The sequence below is a fragment of the Periplaneta americana genome, chromosome 14, assembly GCF_040183065.1.
Source record: "Periplaneta americana isolate PAMFEO1 chromosome 14, P.americana_PAMFEO1_priV1, whole genome shotgun sequence".
In the NCBI taxonomy this organism is placed as follows: Eukaryota; Metazoa; Arthropoda; class Insecta; order Blattodea; family Blattidae; genus Periplaneta; species Periplaneta americana.
Window position 1 is genome coordinate 151,847,305 of NC_091130.1, and position 20,952 is coordinate 151,868,256.

At 29.1% G+C, this 20,952-nt stretch overlaps 1 protein-coding gene across 1 annotated transcript in view; it reads right to left on the minus strand.

Annotated features, from left to right (window-relative positions):
- Window positions 1-15,626: 15,626 nt before the first annotated feature.
- Window positions 15,627-20,952, minus strand: part of LOC138713861 (uncharacterized) — a 63,533-nt gene continuing 58,207 nt past the window's right edge. The window contains exon 4 of the mRNA XM_069846325.1: window positions 15,627-15,801. The gene's annotated coding sequence lies outside the window, so the exon portion shown is untranslated. The remainder of the gene's footprint in view (window positions 15,802-20,952) is intronic.

A 20,952-nucleotide genomic window follows, 5' to 3' on the forward strand; every position in this document is an offset into this window, starting at 1 on the left:
AACATATGGGCACGCAGACTCGCCGCTTAGAAAGTCTCAAGATCAAACAACAAGTGCAGTCAGAAAATTGGTATGTTGTAGAGACCTTGCATATATACAGGGACAACATTTTATTTTTACTTCAATTTTTATTGTACCTGAGTTTTTGAATGTACTTCACTCCCACCCCTTCTACTAATGAAGTTCAACCGTCCTCCACACAGATCCAAGACTTCATATACAGTCATAGTACCCTTACCGTCACAGTACGTTCCAAAAATATGTTCGCGTTTTCCAACGACGAAAGAGCTTTCAATATTGCATCATTTTCGCACAGGTACTGTCGTCCATTTGCCTACGTCGCATTCCGGTTTTCCCCACCAGCTTCTGTTCGCCTCTTTGTAAAGGCTGTCTTAGCACTTTCCTGAGAACATTAATTTCTGTTAGGAATTGGACATCTACGTAATATTATACAACTGTTTAAAATAACTTAAATAAAAGGGCCTCGTTAAGTAATTAACCGTCACGTGATTTCCTCCCTTTCTACGATCCTGCGACATAAGCACTTGGACGGACAGTAGATAGCATGTTTGAGTAATTTTATCTTTTCGGATCGGGCAGAAGTGAAGATTGAATTTACAGTACGTAAGGTACTCTTTTACAGAGTAGGTGCAGAATTATTTCAACATGAGTTACTAGTACGAAGGATGAAACTGGTAATTGGAATTATACACATTAGAACTGAACCCAGTATCGAAATGAACCGCCACCATTTTGAAAAATGTGTTTAAATATCCATATTATGATTATTTTTCAATTTAACTTCATTCTCTATAGTGTACGCTAATGTGCTGTAGACAGTTAATATACACTGCATAATGAATACGTCCGTATGGACAGCTCAGTTCGTGAGTAAAAACACTTATTGTTAATACTGTACTGTATTCTGATTAAACAAAAACCTAATGAAAATTATCAAACTCAAAAGCGTGATATTTCCTGGTTTACGTAAATGGATAAACTTCTTTTCTTCCCTCGTATACCTAGTAAAGTGATTTGTTTGTATATTACGCCATCGAAATCCAGTCGTGGAAGGGTGTAGCAACCGTTGATCCAAAGGTATAGTCAGGTTAATATCAGAAATGTTAGTAAAAATAAAATGATGTCCCTGTGTATATATATATATATATATATGTTTTTTGTTGTTATGTTCTATTTAACGACGCTCGCAACTGCAGAGGTTATATCAGCGTCGCCGGATGTGCCAGAATTTTGTACCGCAGGAGTTCTTTTACATGCCAGTAAATCTACTGACATGAGCCTGTCGCATTTAAGCACATATATATATATATGATGAATGTTTAGTATTTTCTGAACAAACAGAAACAAAAATCACATTTCTACCCCCAGTGGTTAGAAAGTTATGGGTTAATACATTAAAACCCCGATAAAACGCTGTTTAAGGGACCGCGTATTAATCGGGACCTCATATTAGGCCGGTATACTCATTTTGATTTATATACAGTATCTATTAGCATTTTTTTATTGAAATACATGATTCATGGAAGGTAATACAGTATTACTCCATTATGTAATTATTGTACTGTACGTCAAAGACATTTACAATACAGTATGTAGCCTACTGTACTTATTTCTTTCGAAAAAAAACTTGTTTATAGTTGTTTGCTGTGTGCGAGTTCTCCAAGTTCTCATGTTTACCACACTTCTCTTCCCTGCGCTTACATTCTTCCGACGTCGCAGCTGCAGTGATTGAGTCGCGATTTTTTTTATCGTCCTTATTTTCGATGATGGGATTCCTAATGAATCAGACAGTTGTTTCTGATTAAGAGTAGCCCCACTGTTTTCATCCTACTTCGACAACTTTATTAAACCTAATAAAAGTAAAACTTTTACAAAAACTGATATAAACTCAGCGAGTACGACTATTTACGTCTGACTCAACTAATTGTTCTACATTTTGTGCCTTTTAATTTCATTCGATGCAATCTGAAATCTTCTAAATCTCCCTATCAAACCAATCTCAGGTAAAGGGTCGCGCTCCACAGTTTTAAAACTACTGCCGCTGAGAGACAGAGACGGAGAGGGTACTTGTGACAACGTCGCGCTCGCAAGTTACTGGCGCTCGCCAAACGTCAGGAGCAGAGTCCGTGGATATACCAGAGTAGCGCAATCACCGAGTCGGCCGCCATTGTTATTCCTTTTCAACACGCTAGGGATAGGAATATTTAAAGTAAAACTCAGATATTTTTAGTTTGGAGGGCAAAAACTTCTGAAGGATCTTCTTACATTTTAGAACATTATTGTCAGTCAACATACTAGCGTATAAAAACTTTATTTAATAATTATTACAGCATAAATATACATTTAAGTGTTCAATACACTCCTTCATAAACGTCACAGTTATAGGTATTACAGCAGCATGAACTTAATAAATTACAAGTAACAAAGGAAAACGACAATGTTGCAAATAAAATAACAATAAATCTAAACATTTCCAACTGCGTTCCTCGTGTAAACTCTCCGACTTCCGCATATAAGGGGAAACTATACTGAATTTTCTCGAAGTTTATTAGTTTTAAGAGTTCACAACAGTGAAATCAATAACTACCATACTTACGAAGCTATATTTACCAAATTTTGATCACTGGTATATCTGCTTAATAGTGACAAGTGTACAAAATTGCATCCGCCTATGATACGTGGTTTGCATTTTATTACTTATTATGTATATTAAAATATTGATCCGCTTTATATAAAAAGTCGCTTGCACTACAATTGACATTATTCTTAAGTGATTTTCACTTATTTTGCTCCTTACATGCATGGAATCAAAGCTTACTATAAGGTTTTGCTGTAAAATTAACAAGTAAATTACTAGAATTTTTTATTATGAAAAATAAAAAAAAATTAATAGTCATAAAAATTCCTAGTAATTTACCCATTCGCTGTACAGAAAATTCCAATAGTAATGTTTGTTCCAATGTATATAAAGAATCTTATAAGTGAATATCAATGAAAAATAATGTAAATTGTGACGCAAGGGACTTTTTGCATTAAGCAATACACTATATAATTAAGTTATTAATAAAATGCAAACCACTTATCATAGAGAGAGACGAAATTTTGTACATGTGTTATTATCAACCAGATATACTAGTGATAAACATTTTGTGAGTTTAGCTTTAAAAATATGGAAGTTAGTAATTTCAGTATAATGTCCCCAAGGATACACTGATGTGAGATTTTGTCATTTTTGGTAAAAAAAAATACTTTCTTTGGGCCGTATTCATAGACATTTTTAGCGCGGGCTTCCGGTGGATGATTAGTGTTTTTCGTATTCATAAACCAGTGTTAGCGATAGGATATGATTTGAATTCTGTACTAGTAACCAGTGGATAGCCGGGGCTAGCTTAGTACGCTCGTAGCACGTGCTGCGAAATGTCTATGAATACCACCAGTTTTTATCTTTAAAAATTCATTTATGATATAAAGATGCCTTCTGCCAATGTTCACGACCATACGACCGGTCTATCAGCTGTTTAGGGTCAGATTTTTAAAAGGCTGCGGGCTTTGACTATTAATTTAAATTCCCCGTCCACGACCTGCACTCTGAATTCTGCGACCATTTTGGAAATTCCGCTATATTTCATACATTATGTATTATATTAGATTTCCGATTGAGTCAGTATAGCTCCTCGAAATATTTCTTCATAGAATCCAACAGGTGTTAGACCTACTTCAAAGGCTGCAATTTTTGAAAACCTAAATTTACACAATTTAAAGTTACAAATTAAAAGTACAACATTTTATTGATCTACCTAGAATAGTTTAGAAAATTGAAATTTCACATCAGTCTAACCTTAAGGGGAGAGAATGGTATTTTTTAAAACTTTTTTCCTATTTGGTGTAAAATATTAATTTTTTCTATGTAGAGAGCTCATAGCTGTGGCAACTCAACCAAATAAAAATATTTTGAAAAAAATTATTTGGGGGCCCAACTTTGAAAAAAATATACCCAATGCAGGATTGTACTAAAACTGATATATCTAAACCGTTTTTAAAGATAGATTCAAACAGTGTTTTGCAATGTATTTGCAAAAGCATGTTCTACAAACTGTCTGTAACAGAATTGTGATATTAGTCCCTACGTTTGTAAAATAAACAATTAAAATTTAATAACAATTTCTTGATTTCCTTTCTTGCAAAGAAACGGACGTATTTTTAAAATGAAATCAATTAACAAAATTCTGTTACAGAGAAAAGTTTCCTAATAGTCTAAAGAATGTGTGTTCTAAATTTAATGCATGTATCTTTAATAGTTCAGAAATTATATCCATTTTTGTCTGGCAATGTAGCAAAAAAATGAAGTTACTGGAAACCGATAAAAGCGGGCGTGTGATTTAAAATTCCATAGCGCAGGAAGTTTAAAAATGACGTCTCAACATCCGATAAGGACAAAAATACATACAAAATGTTATGCAATGCATTCCGCACATATCAAAGGGTATTTTAAAGAAAAAATTTTTTTCTTTGAAAATTTAATTTACCGGAAACAACAATAAAAGTGGGCGAGTGATTTAAAAATCCATAACGCAGGAAGTTTAAAAATGGCGACTCAACATCCGATAAGGGCACAAATACCCACAAAATGTTATGCTATGCATTCCACACATATCACAGGGTATTTTAAAGAATTTTTTTGTTTTTTCAAAATATACTCATTTTTCACTAAAAATTACCATCCTCTCCCCTTAATAGGGTTTCTAGTTTCTACGGTCTTTGTATTTTCCAATCGAGCGAAACAATATAATCTTGTTTCAAGAATGAATTCAGAACTTTCACAAATATATTATGTCATTCTTGCAAATAGCAAATAGTATTAAATTCAGAAATGCTTGATTTGAAAGGGAGACGATGGTAAAAATTTGACACATCCTAATTGGTGCCTGATTTTCGTTTGTTTTATGTAGAAATATCATTGCTGAAACAACTTAAATTCTAGATTAGTTTTATAAAAATATTTTGGGGCCCAAATTTTGAAAAAATAAATATCAAAATACAGTCATTCATTAATCTCACAATGTATGCTCGCTTAGGTAGCGGATCGTTCCTTTTTATATTCACAGTCACTTCTTTCCTTTTTCCTTATTTCTTTCACCTTGTCACAGAGAAAACAAATGTGCGCTTTTTTCAGTTCTCTGTGAACAGTTCTGAACACAGCAGCATTGCATTTTTTCGCACTTAAATTACATTCTTTCCCTATACAACTGTATACTGCATAGCGCGCGCTGGACTAACAATGGCGGATTTGTCGGCATTTGCCGGCTCAAACGATTGCGGTACTCTGGATATCCACGGACTCTGGTCAGGAGGTTTGAGCGCAACTGTAATCTTACACTCTTCCACTTAAAAAATCATAACAAAATTACTTTTAATCAGGGCCGCCGACAGAATTTATGGGCCCCTATGCAATACTGTACTCGGACCCCCGTTGAAAAAGTAGCAATTACAAGTTACCAGTTGTTCTAACCACAATAATTATTTGCAAAATAAATAAAAGGTAACCCCATACAGAGATGCAAACTTAAAAAAATATACACTTTTATTACATTGGAAACTTTTAGCAAAACTTGACATCAGCACAATATATTATATTCATAAAACATTATTCCTAAACACCTGTAATTTCTAACTTGCAGTCCAACATCAACAAACAACTCTCCTTGACTTCATTGATGCAAAATTATCAATTATATCATCAAAATTTAAAGACCTAGCAAGATCGCTCTCCAGACTAAGGAGGCCAACGTTACTCAGTCGTTCTTGACGCATTGTTTGTCTGAGTACATTTTTTATTTCCTTCATTTTGCTGAAGGATCTTTCAGCATCAGCAACTGTCACAGGAATTGTATAGAATATTCTAATGGTTATGCAAATACTTGGAAATAAACTGTCCAGTTTTAATTCCCTCAGACTATTTAGGAGATTTCAGTGGGATTGGCCCTAAATTAGAGGCCTGAATTGGTTTTAAATATTTCGGCTCATCACTGACCTCTTTGTTAATATCTTCATAATATTTGTCACGCAGTCTAGCACCCATATTAATATCTTCCCATTTTTTTCTGCCTCTCCTTGTGCTTCTCAGCTCCCGACTTATGCCTGTACTTGTCCATTGTGCAGTTAAACTATAACCGGTAACACTAATGAACAGAATTTACTAGACAAACGACAACGAAAAGACGAAAGTTTCGACACGAAACATACAATTGAGTCGAGATCGTGATTAATATGTAAGTCTACCGTTAATATTAATTCAATATCACTACTTGTATTCTCTTAATATTAACCCTAAAATCTAGTCTACCTATTCACGACTTTGAAGGAGTCCGTGAAAATACTGTCTGCAGTGCTAATAAGTTTCAGAAGCACTGAAATGTAGGTGATAATCATATTAGAACGTTCAAGTAACAAATGCAGAACTATGATAAGAATACTTCAACCTAACCGGAAGAAATCTGTTTAGCTTTTGTAACACCTACATAGTTACGCAGAAGCACATTATGATTTCGTGGCGTAATAGTCCACAATTGTTCAATTTCTCCATGGATACGATATAATATGTAATACAGCCCATTATAACTTTACGGACCTAAAAAAAACTTTTATAGGTCCTAGGGCCAAAAAAATGTCGTTTATTTACTTATACTTATATTTAACTAGTGGATTGTGCAGCAAATGCTCCAAACTAAGTTCGTTAGACGTTCAAATAAAAAATTTTTCAGATTTATTTTCAATGAAAAGTACCAGACATTTTGAAAGTTATTTGCTTCCATAATAATGAAACATACTCCCTCTGAATGTTTTTTTATGCCAGATACTTCTTCTTGAACCTATCCATCTTCAGTTTTTGAGTTTCAACGCGAAAACCCAAGTAAAAATGTCAGGACGATCAGTGGGTTTTTCATGTGGGAGTAAAGCAATAGCTATTTTAGGTCATTGTGGATTGTAGGTGAAAGTTAAAGAAAGTCATGTTTGCTATGCTTTCGAAGAATAGACATAGCATCTTGGTATAGCTCCTGCATGTAGAGCTTGAAATGTAGAGGGTAAAATCATTTTATCCTGCTGAGAGATCTTGCTGAAATGATCGGGAGACTACAAAAATTTCTAGGCCTCTTATTTTATCAGTAAGTAATATCTTCTTTCCTTAGGAATTGTAATTTTTGCGCTCTCTCGAACAAATACATAATCTACACCTCACCGCCATTAAACATATGAAAAAAACCCAACCCCACTTGATTAATATCTATAAAAATATTTGATTTCAATAACAATATTATCTTACGCAAGTTTTGTAGTTTATATATTAACATCATGGCATTAACTATAATAATATTTCATTTCTAATGGTAATAATGTCATCAAACCACCTCAAGTTTTGTAGATTTTAATATCCAATACACAGCTGTACTCAGAAAATTACACACCGCAGAATCAGATCTGTAAATTATTTTAGTAAGTCTTGAAGTTTTTAATAACCAATTGAATTTGAATTCTAAATATGTCAGCAATCATGCAGGTCATGGCCTTCGTGTAATAGCCTATTGTTTATTGTAGTGTGTGTTTTGTTTTATTTTGAAATGCAATTAGTTCTCAAAACTGACGAAAGATGAAATTTTGGAAAAATAGGAAAATGATGTAGAAAAAGTGACATTTCACTGAAAACTACTATTTTTCTGAAAAAGTTGGGTTCCAAGCTTCAAAATGAGGGGTCATTTATTAAAATCCGTTCAGCCGTTGTCCCGTAATTTCAATTACCAGTTCAAATTATATAATATATAGATTGGCAACTTACCTTCAATATATTTAATTGGCAACAGCCTAAATTCAGCTTCAAATAAATAATAACATCATGCGTAGCTTCCTTCAACTCTTATTCTACGTATTATTTTTTTTATCATGGATTAAGTTATCTCTATTAAGTGTTGAAAGAGTGCACTAAAGAATGAAGAATGAATTACTGTTCGTGCATATGAAAATGGACCACTTGGCATATTCTAGTTACAGATATAATATAATAAAAAACAAAGAGAGTAGGTATACAATCGGTGATTTTATAATGCTTTTGGTATGTTCTGATTCTAAGATATAAACTGTATAAATGTTAAAAGTTCTGCATCAACTGGATCACGCTCAAATCACTGTTTATATCTGGAACTAGTACCCGTCAAGTGGTCTCATTTCATATGCACGCACACATTTATTTTAATATACTTGATAAAGAAATATTGAAAGTTTAAAAAATGTGATTTTATTACATAATTACAAACAGCATGTGGTACCTTAATACTTGATAAAGAAATATCAAAAGTTAAAACAATATAATTATATTAGGCCTCAGCTTAAAAAAAGTAATTTTATTAATTACAAACAGCAAATGATACTTTAGTACTTAATAAAGAAATATTCATAGTTTAAAAAATGCAATTTTATTAATTACAAATTAATGATACTTCACTACTTAATAAAGAAATATTCAAAGTTTAAAAACTTTAATTTTATGAACTACAATCACCAAATGATACTTTACTACTTAATAAAGAAATATTCAAAGTTTAAAAACTTTAATTTTATGAATTACAATCAGCAAATGATACTTCACTACTTAATAAAGAAATATTCAAAGTTTAAAAACTTTAATTTTATGAATTACAATCAGCAAATGATACTTCACTCCTTAATAAAGAAATATTCAAAGATTTGAAACTTTAATTTTATGAATTACAATCCACAAATGATATTTCACTACTTAATACAGAAATATTCAAAGTTTAAAAACTTTAATTTTATGAATTACAATCAGCAAATGACACTTTACTACTTAATAAAGAAATATTCAAAGTTTAAAAACTTTAATTTTATGAATTACAATCAGCAAATGATATTTCACTATTTAATAAAGAAATATTCAAAGTTTAAAAACTTCAATTTTATGAATTACAATCAGCAAATGATACTTTCCTACTTAATAAAGAAATATTCAAAGTTTAAAAACTTTAATTTTATGAATTACAATCAGCAAATGATACTTCACTACTTACTAAAGGAATATTCAAAGTTTAAAAACTTTAATTTTATGAATTACAATCAGCAAATGATACTTTACTACTTAATAAAGAAATATTCAAAGTTTGAAAACTTTAATTTTATGAATTACAATCAGCAAATGATACTTCACTACTTAATAAAGAAATATTCAAATTTTTGAAACTTTAATTTTATGAATTACAATCAGCAAATGATACTTTACTACTTAATAAAGAAATATTCAAAGTTTAAAAACTTTAATTTTATGAATTGCAATCAGCAAATGATACTTCACTAATTAATAAAGAAATTTTCAAAGTTTAAAAACTTTAATTTCATGAATTACAGTCAGCAAATGATACTTTACTAATTAATAAAAAAATATTCAAAGTTTAAAAACTTTAATTTTATCAATTACAATCGGCAAATGATACTTCACTACTTAATAAAGAAATATTCAAAGTTTAAAAACTTTAATTTTATGTATTACAATCAGCAAATGATACTTTACTACTTAATAAAGAAATATTCATAGTTGTAGTTCAAAAATGCATTTTTATTAATTACAAACAGCAAATGATACTTTAGTACTTAATAAAAAAATATTCAAAGTTTAAAAAATGTAATTTTATGAATTACATACAGCAAATGATAAATTACTACTTAATAAAGAAATATTCAGAGTTTAAAAAATGCATTTTTATTAATTACAAACAGCAAATGATACTTTAGTACTTAATAAAGAAATATTCAAAGTTTAAAAATGTAATTTTATGAATTACATACAGCAAATGATAATTTACTACTTAATAAAGAAATATTCAGAGTTTAAAAAAATGCATTTTTATTAATTTCAAACGGGAAATGATATTTCAGTACTTAATAAAGAAATATTCAAAGTTTAAAAAATGCATTTTTATTAATTATAAACAGCAAATGACACTTTAGTACTTAATAAAGAAATATTCAAAGTTTAATAAATGCATTTTTATTAATTACAAACAGCAAATGATATTTTAGTACTTAATAAAGAAATATTAAAAGTTTAAAAAATGCATTTTTATTAATTATAAACAGCAAATGATACTTCAGTACTGAATAAAGAAATATTCAAAGTTCAAAAAAGGCATTTTTATTAATTACAAACAGCAAATGATATTTTAGTACTTAATAAAGAAGTATTCAAAGCTTAAAAATGCATTTTTATTAATTACAAACAGCAAATGATACATCAGTACTTAATAAAGAAATATTCAAAGTTTAAAAAATGCATTTTTATTACTTACAAACAGCAAATGATACTTCAGTACTTAATAAAGAAATATTCAAAGTTTAAAAAATGCATTTTTATTAATTACAAACAGCAAATGATACCTCAGTACTTAATAAAGACATATTCAGAGCTTAAAAATGCATTTTTATTAATTACAAACAGCAAATGATACTTCAGTACTTAATAAATAAATATTCAAAGTTTAAAAAGTGCATTTTTATTAATTACAAACAGCAAATGATACTTCAGTACTTAATAAAGAAATATTCAGAGTTTAAAAAATGCATTTTTATTAATTAAAAACAGCAAATGATACTTTAGTACTTAATAAAGAAATATTCAAAGTTTAAAAAATGCATTTTTATTAATTACATACAGCAAATGATATTTCAGTACTTAATAAAGAAATATTCAAAGTTTAAAAAATGCATTTTTATTAATTACAAACAACAAATGATACTTTAGTACTTAATAAAGAAATATTCAAAGTTTAAAAAATGCATTTTTATTAATTACAAACAGCAAATGATACTTTAGTACTTAATAAAGAAATATTCTAAGTTTAAAAAATGCATTTTTATTAATTACAAACAGCAAATGATACTTTAGTACTTAATAAATAAATATTCTAAGTTTAAAAAATGCATTTTTATTAATTACATACAGCAAATGATATTTCAGTACTTAATAAAGAAATATTCAAAGTTTAAAAAATGCATTTTTATTAATTACAAACAACAAATGATACTTTAGTACTTAATAAAGAAATATTCAAAGTTTAAAAAATGCATTTTTATTAATTACAAACAGCAAATGATACTTTAGTACTTAATAAAGAAATATTCTAAGTTTAAAAAATGCATTTTTATTAATTACAAACAGCAAATGATACTTTAGTACTTAATAAAGAAATATTCTAAGTTTAAAAAATGCATTTTTATTAATTACAAACAGCAAATGATACTTTAGTACTTAATAAAGAAATATTCTAAGTTTAAAAAATGCATTTTTATTAATTAAAAACAGCAAATGATACTTTAGTACTTAATAAAGAAATATTCAAAGTTTAAAAAATGCATTTTTATTAATTACATACAGCAAATGATATTTCAGTACTTAATAAAGAAATATTCAAAGTTTAAAAAATGCATTTTTATTAATTACAAACAACAAATGATACTTTAGTACTTAATAAAGAAATATTCAAAGTTTAAAAAATGCATTTTTATTAATTACAAACAGCAAATGATACTTTAGTACTTAATAAAGAAATATTCTAAGTTTAAAAAATGCATTTTTATTAATTACAAACAGCAAATGATACTTTAGTACTTAATAAAGAAATATTCTAAGTTTAAAAAATGCATTTTTATTAATTACAAACAGCAAATGATACTTTAGTACTTAATAAAGAAATATTCTAAGTTTAAAAAATGCATTTTTATTAATTAAAAACAGCAAATGATACTTTAGTACTTAATAAAGAAATATTCAAAGTTTAAAAAATGCATTTTTATTAATTACATACAGCAAATGATATTTCAGTACTTAATAAAGAAATATTCAAAGTTTAAAAAATGCATTTTTATTAATTACAAACAACAAATGATACTTTAGTACTTAATAAAGAAATATTCAAAGTTTAAAAAATGCATTTTTATTAATTACAAACAGCAAATGATATTTTAGTACTTAATAAAGAAATATTCTAAGTTTAAAAAATGCATTTTTATTAATTACAAACAGCAAATGATACTTTAGTACTTAATAAAGAAATATTCTAAGTTTAAAAAATGCATTTTTATTAATTACAAACAGCAAATGATACTTTAGTACTTAATAAAGAAATATTCTAAGTTTAAAAAATGCATTTTTATTAATTAAAAACAGCAAATGATACTTTAGTACTTAATAAAGAAATATTCAAAGTTTAAAAAATGCATTTTTATTAATTACATACAGCAAATGATATTTCAGTACTTAATAAAGAAATATTCAAAGTTTAAAAAATGCATTTTTATTAATTACAAACAACAAATCATACTTTAGTACTTAATAAAGAAATATTCAAAGTTTAAAAAATGCATTTTTATTAATTACAAACAGCAAATGATACTTTAGTACTTAATAAAGAAATATTCAAAGTTTAAAAAATGCATTTTTATTAATTACAAACAACAAATGATACTTTAGTACTTAATAAAGAAATATTCAAAGTTTAAAAAATGCATTTTTATTAATTACATACAGCAAATGATATTTCAGTACTTAATAAAGAAATATTCTAAGTTTAAAAAATGCATTTTTATTAATTACAAACAGCAAATGATACTTTAGTACTTAATAAAGAAATATTCTAAGTTTAAAAAATGCATTTTTATTAATTACAAACAGCAAATGATACTTTAGTACTTAATAAAGAAATATTCTAAGTTTAAAAAATGCATTTTTATTAATTAAACACAGCAAATGATACTTTAGTACTTAATAAAGAAATATTCAAAGTTTAAAAAATGCATTTTTATTAATTACATACAGCAAATGATATTTCAGTACTTAATAAAGAAATATTCAAAGTTTAAAAAATGCATTTTTATTAATTACAAACAACAAATGATACTTTAGTACTTAATAAAGAAATATTCAAAGTTTAAAAAATGCTTTTTTATTAATTACATACAGCAAATGATATTTCAGTACTTAATAAAGAAATATTCAAAGTTTAAAAAATGCATTTTTATTAATTACAAACAACAAATGATACTTTAGTACTTAATAAAGAAATATTCTAAGTTTAAAAAATGCATTTTTATTAATTACAAACAGCAAATGTACTTTAGTACTTAATAAAGAAATATTCTAAGTTTAAAAAATGCATTTTTATTAATTACAAACAGCAAATGATACTTTAGTACTTAATAAAGAAATATTCTAAGTTTAAAAAATGCATTTTTATTAATTACAAACAGCAAATGATACTTTAGTACTTAATAAAGAAATATTCTAAGTTTAAAAAATGCATTTTTATTAATTAAAAACAGCAAATGATACTTTAGTACTTAATAAAGAAATATTCAAAGTTTAAAAAATGCATTTTTATTAATTACATACAGCAAATGATATTTCAGTACTTAATAAAGAAATATTCAAAGTTTAAAAAATGCATTTTTATTAATTACAAACAACAAATGATACTTTAGTACTTAATAAAGAAATATTCAAAGTTTAAAAAATGCATTTTTATTAATTACAAACAGCAAATGATACTTTAGTACTTAATAAAGAAATATTCTAAGTTTAAAAAATGCATTTTTATTAATTACAAACAGCAAATGATACTTTAGTACTTAATAAAGAAATATTCTAAGTTTAAAAAATGCATTTTTATTAATTACAAACAGCAAATGATACTTTAGTACTTAATAAAGAAATATTCTAAGTTTAAAAAATGCATTTTTATTAATTAAAAACAGCAAATGATACTTTAGTACTTAATAAAGAAATATTCTAAGTTTAAAAAATGCATTTTTATTAATTACATACAGCAAATGATATTTCAGTACTTAATAAAGAAATATTCAAAGTTTAAAAAATGCATTTTTATTAATTACAAACAACAAATGATACTTTAGTACTTAATAAAGAAATATTCAAAGTTTAAAAAATGCATTTTTATTAATTACAAACAGCAAATGATATTTTAGTACTTAATAAAGAAATATTCTAAGTTTAAAAAATGCATTTTTATTAATTACAAACAGCAAATGATACTTTAGTACTTAATAAAGAAATATTCTAAGTTTAAAAAATGCATTTTTATTAATTACAAACAGCAAATGATACTTTAGTACTTAATAAAGAAATATTCTAAGTTTAAAAAATGCATTTTTATTAATTAAAAACAGCAAATGATACTTTAGTACTTAATAAAGAAATATTCAAAGTTTAAAAAATGCATTTTTATTAATTACATACAGCAAATGATATTTCAGTACTTAATAAAGAAATATTCAAAGTTTAAAAAATGCATTTTTATTAATTACAAACAACAAATCATACTTTAGTACTTAATAAAGAAATATTCAAAGTTTAAAAAATGCATTTTTATTAATTACAAACAGCAAATGATACTTTAGTACTTAATAAAGAAATATTCAAAGTTTAAAAAATGCATTTTTATTAATTACAAACAACAAATGATACTTTAGTACTTAATAAAGAAATATTCAAAGTTTAAAAAATGCATTTTTATTAATTACATACAGCAAATGATATTTCAGTACTTAATAAAGAAATATTCTAAGTTTAAAAAATGCATTTTTATTAATTACAAACAGCAAATGATACTTTAGTACTTAATAAAGAAATATTCTAAGTTTAAAAAATGCATTTTTATTAATTACAAACAGCAAATGATACTTTAGTACTTAATAAAGAAATATTCTAAGTTTAAAAAATGCATTTTTATTAATTAAACACAGCAAATGATACTTTAGTACTTAATAAAGAAATATTCAAAGTTTAAAAAATGCATTTTTATTAATTACATACAGCAAATGATATTTCAGTACTTAATAAAGAAATATTCAAAGTTTAAAAAATGCATTTTTATTAATTACAAACAACAAATGATACTTTAGTACTTAATAAAGAAATATTCTAAGTTTAAAAAATGCATTTTTATTAATTACAAACAGCAAATGATATTTTAGTACTTAATAAAGAAATATTCTAAGTTTAAAGAATGCATTTTTATTAATTACAAACAGCAAATGATACTTTAGTACTTAATAAAGAAATATTCTAAGTTTAAAAAATGCATTTTTATTAATTACAAACAGCAAATGATACTTTAGTACTTAATAAAGAAATATTCTAAGTTTAAAAAATGCATTTTTATTAATTAAAAACAGCAAATGATACTTTAGTACTTAATAAAGAAATATTCAAAGTTTAAAAAATGCATTTTTATTAATTACATACAGCAAATGATATTTCAGTACTTAATAAAGAAATATTCAAAGTTTAAAAAATGCATTTTTATTAATTACAAACAACAAATGATACTTTAGTACTTAATAAAGAAATATTCAAAGTTTAAAAAATTCGTTTTTATTAATTAAAAACAGCAAATGATACTTTAGTACTTAATAAAGAAATATTCAAAGTTTAAAAAATGCATTTTTATTAATTACAATCAGCAAATGATACTTTAGTACTTAATAAAGAAATATTCAAAGTTTAAAAAATGTAATTTTATGAATTACAATCAGCAAATGATTAGATGTATTATATCGAAAAATATAAAAATGCATTCCAGTATAACTACAGTGCTTCCAGTTTGTACTAACACTGAAGGAAAACAGGAACCGGAAATCTTGATATTTAATTCCTTCTCACATGTGCAGAAAGCGTAGTGGTCACATTTTCTGGTGTGCATGGACCTGTTAACAAAAAAGCTAAATTAGAATAATTGTTCATAGAATAGAAATCTAAATAAAAATTTAGACAGGAGACAGACGGAAAAATTTGTATGTATGTATGTACAGTATGTATGTATTGAATTCAAACTGTAATTGGGCAAACACCCGATGGCAGTGGTAACTTAATTTCACACAGTAGTAGTAGTAGTAGTAGTAGTAGTAGTAGTAGTAGTAGTAGTAGTAGTAATAGTTAAAATAACCTAATTTATTAAAGTAAATAGAATTAATAAAATAAAACTATATCCGCATCGCAGTTACTTCCGGCGTAAATCCTTCTCTTTGTTTACATCTTAAGCTCCCCGCGTTTTTGCACATTCTATATACTTGCTTTCCGCCGAGTAGGATAGTACAGCTGTTTACTAAATGTGGCAGCAGTGTACGTAAGTGCATAAAGTCATAAGAAGCAAATGACAAAGACGCGCACATTTAAAACTATCCAAGCTGCAACGTGACTGGATGCCGGAAATAACAGCGACGCGGCTATAATTTGCCATTATAGTAACAATCCTCAGAAGAAGCATTAACGATCGAGTAATGACGAAAAAGAAAATTATTTAAATGGTATATTTGATGGGTGTACTACTTAATGTGTATGTCTTGCTTAGAAACGTAAAAGTTAAATTATGAGAAATTATGTTTTCAATAAATTGTAACATTATTTTATTAAACATTTACAGTGAAACCTCTCCTTACGGACACCCCCCAAGAATCGGACACTCCTCAAATACGGACAGATTTTTATGTCCCAACTGAAATAATATAGAAATAATGATAAATTTAACTCTCGTTTACGGACACTCTCAAACACGGACACGGACAGCTGTTTCACAGTCCTAAAGCTTGCTTTACCTCCTGACTGCGGACAGAACTTGGATTTCAAGACCTAATGTGTTACAAAAATGGAAAATTTAGTTTTTAGAGCTGTACAGAAATTCCTTAACATGAATGAAGACAATAAGGGTGCTATTCATAGTAATTTCGTTAGCCCGCGCTACAAGCGTGCTAAACTAGCCCCGGCTATCGACTGGCTACTTGTACAGGATTCATATCATATATCGCTAACACTGGTTTATGAATACGGAAAACGTTAGTTCGCTGATCATCCACCGGAAGCCCGCACTAAGAATGTCTATGAATACGGCCCTAAGGGTTTCGTAGGCTCCAACTAGCCCGGCCGGCTACCCCTTGTTAGCTGGTAGCGAGTTGATAAACAAAGTCATAAAATTTAACCTGTCTGATTGGTCCAAGGTTTCCGAAATCGTGAAATTGTATTCTACACATGATAGGGTTAGTAGGATTATTCTCTTCACTGCAATCAGTTGTCTGTTTCGAGAGACATGGCACCTGAACTTATTGGTTAAGTTGAAAACTGTAAATTACAGTACTGCATAACTGCAGACCTACAATAAAATTGCATTGCACAGTACTGTATTTTCCTGTTTCGATCTTATCTACTGTAGTTCAAAGTTCCAAAGAATTTACTGTATTTAGAATTAAACTGCAGTGATACATTTCATTTAAAGCGTGAAGGGATACATAATGCATATTATAAATTTACTGTTAGAGTGGGGAGCCTCCCTCCTAATAAAGGACACCTCCCAGATGCGGACAGATTATTATGTCCCTTTTATGTCCGTAAATGAGAGGTTTCACTGTACATCTATTTTCTTAGGTTACAAGGAAGTGTAAAATAGTAAAAAATGACATTTCTTGTTTTTAGGTCTAAAAATCACATTTCTCTAGGATTAATTTGGTATAGGGGAGAGTTGGGTAGTATCGGACATCGGGTAATATCGGACAGTGAGTTTCTTTCATCTACCACTAGATGATAGTACTGTACCTGAATGACATGGTTACGTTTCTGTGATGTCGCGTACAGAAACGTAACCATGTTATTCAGGTACTACCATCTGGTGGTAGATGAAAGAAACGCACTGTCCGATATGACCCGATGTCCGATACTACCCAACTCTCCCCTATGATTTATTGCAAAAAGATAATATTTGAAGACTCTAAGAGGTTTTTTAATTATTGGTGTGAGACATATGTATTTTAATGCACGCCCCTTTCAATCTTGAAATAGTTTTAGAATAGGATTTTCTCATCTTTATCCTGATTCTGGGTTTTGTGGTTCAAAAATAGACACTTAACAATGTATTGCATTCCTAGTAATATAATACTGATGAAGTTGTATAATTAAGGTTTATAATAAATAAATATTTCGGAATATGTATGGTAAGACTTTCCTGTGTTAAATTTAGGCGTACCTCGTTTACATATTTCGACGTATTTATGGGTCATCTTCAGAACTGGTCGTTGTTGGTCTTGGCGCCACTTGTTCTGTTTCCTGTGAGGGTGTGTTCCTGTGGTATAGTGTAGAGTCAAAGAGTGTGTGTGTTTCAAAGTTGAGTTGTGTGTTGAGAATTTCGTTGGGGTGTGTTTTTGTGTGTCTGTATATTTCATATTGTATGTATGTATGTATGTATTTATTCACACTGCAATGGGTATATACCCGGTGGCAGTGGTAACTAATTACACTCAATAATGACAATAAACTTATTAATTAAAAATACAATTAATGATAATACTAATAATTAATACTAATAATAATAATAATAACAATAATAATAACAACAACAACAGGGAATATACTAAATTAAATGAAACGATCACTTAAAATAACATTTGAAATATTCTAATTTGTATCTTAAAACTAAGATCGAACTAAAACCCACGAGTATATGTTCATATCTGCACAAGTACCTTTCAACATTACACTCATTTCGCTGTCAACTCACTCACTGCACTGGAACTACGACACATTTCACTGATTCTATCCTGATTTCACTAACACTTCAAAAACATTTCACTGTTCAAATACTTTGCACTGCCACTATAACCTATACAGCTTCACTGACAGGAACACGTTTCCCTTACACAGCACACTTCACTGACACGACATACTTCTTCACTGATACAACACACTTCACTGACACAACATAATTCTTCACTGATACAACACTTCAATAACAACATATCATTTACACCCTTTAAGTACTGTGTATAATTACCGTCTATTAGTAAGGTCCTTAAGCCTATTTTTAAATACATTTTTGGTTGTTGGTAAAGCCTTTAGTAAGTCTGCAGGTAAAGCATTCCAGTCCCTGATAGTACGATTGAGAAAAGAAAACTTTCCAGTGTCCGTCCTCTGCCTTCTTTCCCTCAATTTATATGAGTGGTCGTTCCTTGAAGAGTAATTTGGCGGCTGCAACCTATTTTTTATTTCTTTCCAGGCAGGCTCACCTCTGTATGTTTTGAACAGTGCGCATAATCGAATTCGCGTTCTCCTGTCCGTGAGTGTGTCCCATTTTAATGGTGAATTTTTCCAACAACACTTAAGAGCCCGTTTTTGAATCTTTTCCAGTGTCTTAATATGTTCTAATCTGTAAGGATCCCAACATGCAGCACCATATTCCATTACTGGACGTACTAGTGATTTATATGCAATCTCTTTGGATTTATCAGAACCTTTTCTTAGTACCCTCATCACAAAGTGTAACGCTCTCCATGCTTTTCCCGCTGTGTCTGTAACGTGTTCCCCCCAGCCGAGATCGCTGCTAAATGTTATTCCGAGGTATTTACATTTGTTAACTTCCGGAATGGTTTCACCCCCTAACGTATACGATGCGACTATTTTATTTCTTTTCCTTGTAAAGCTGATGGCTTTGCTCTTTAGAGAATTTATTTTCATTTTGTTGGCTATTGCCCAATCATTTATTCTATTGAGGTCATTCTGGAGAAGAGTAGTATCTTCATGACTTTTTATTTCCCTGTATATCATACAATCATCCGCGAATAAGCGAACCCTAGATAAGATATTAACTGGCAGATCATTTACAAAAGCCAAGAATAGAAGAGGCCCCAAGACACTCCCCTGCGGGACCCCGGAAGTAATTTCAATTGGGTTTGATAATTCCTCCCCTACCCGTACTCTCTGAGTGCGACAAGTTAAAAATTCCTTGATCCACTGGAGCACTCTGAAGTCAATCCCCGTTGATTGTAGTTTAACCAACAATATATCGTGTGGGACTACATCGAATGCGCGTGAAAAGTCAATAATCACTGCATCTACTTGGCTATTGGAATCTATTCCGTCTTCTAAATCCTGACATACCGTTACTAATTGACTCTCACATGAATAGCCCCCCCGAAATCCATGCTGACAGTTATGTAACCAATTTGAGTCATCCCAATGCTGCCTTAGATAAGCTGAAATCAAGTGTTCCATCTGTTTGCAAACCACAGAGGTAAGGCTGACCGGTCTGTAATTTTTTGTATCAGAGCGAGACCCTGACTTATAAATTGGAACCACTATTGCATCTTTCCAATCTCGCGGGACAGTACCATTGTTAATTGATATTTCAAATATACGCACTAGATAGGGAATCATGGCTTCCCCTCCCAATTTTAGTACGTCTCCGGCGATACCATCAGGTCCTACTGATTTATGAGTTTTCAATTTAGAGATCCTTCTCCTTATGTCCCTAGGCTTGATAGAAAACTGACCCGTATTTTCCACAGAAGCTAAGTGTGGTACTATTGTCCTCATCCCAAAAACAGTGGCATAATAGGAATTTAATTTTTCTGCTTTTTCGCTGTCCTGTACGATAAATTGATTGCGGTCATTTTTTAGGGGGAGGCTCGAATAATTTTCCTTGCGTCGTCTCTTCACATATTTATAAAATTCCCCCCACCCGTTTTGTTCACCTTTGAAAAGTTTGTTTAGGTAATTTTCCTGCGCTATCTTCTTCGCATTAAGCAGTTCTTTCGATAGTTGTGTGAATTTTGTTTGTTTTGCAAGGCTTTCCTTGCGCTGTCTGTAGGATTTCCTTAGTTTTCTTTTCAGTTTCCGTATGTATTTATTATAATATTCCGGATCGGGATTGTTTGATAAGCGTTTAACCGGGATAAATTTCTGCATTCCTGTTAGTATAATCTGCTTGAACTCCGCCCAGCATTCTTCTACACTACTGCCCTTTACTACCCATGATGAGTACTTTTCTCTAAGATAATTTTGGAAGCCTTCTCTGTCCGCTTTGTTATATTGCAAGA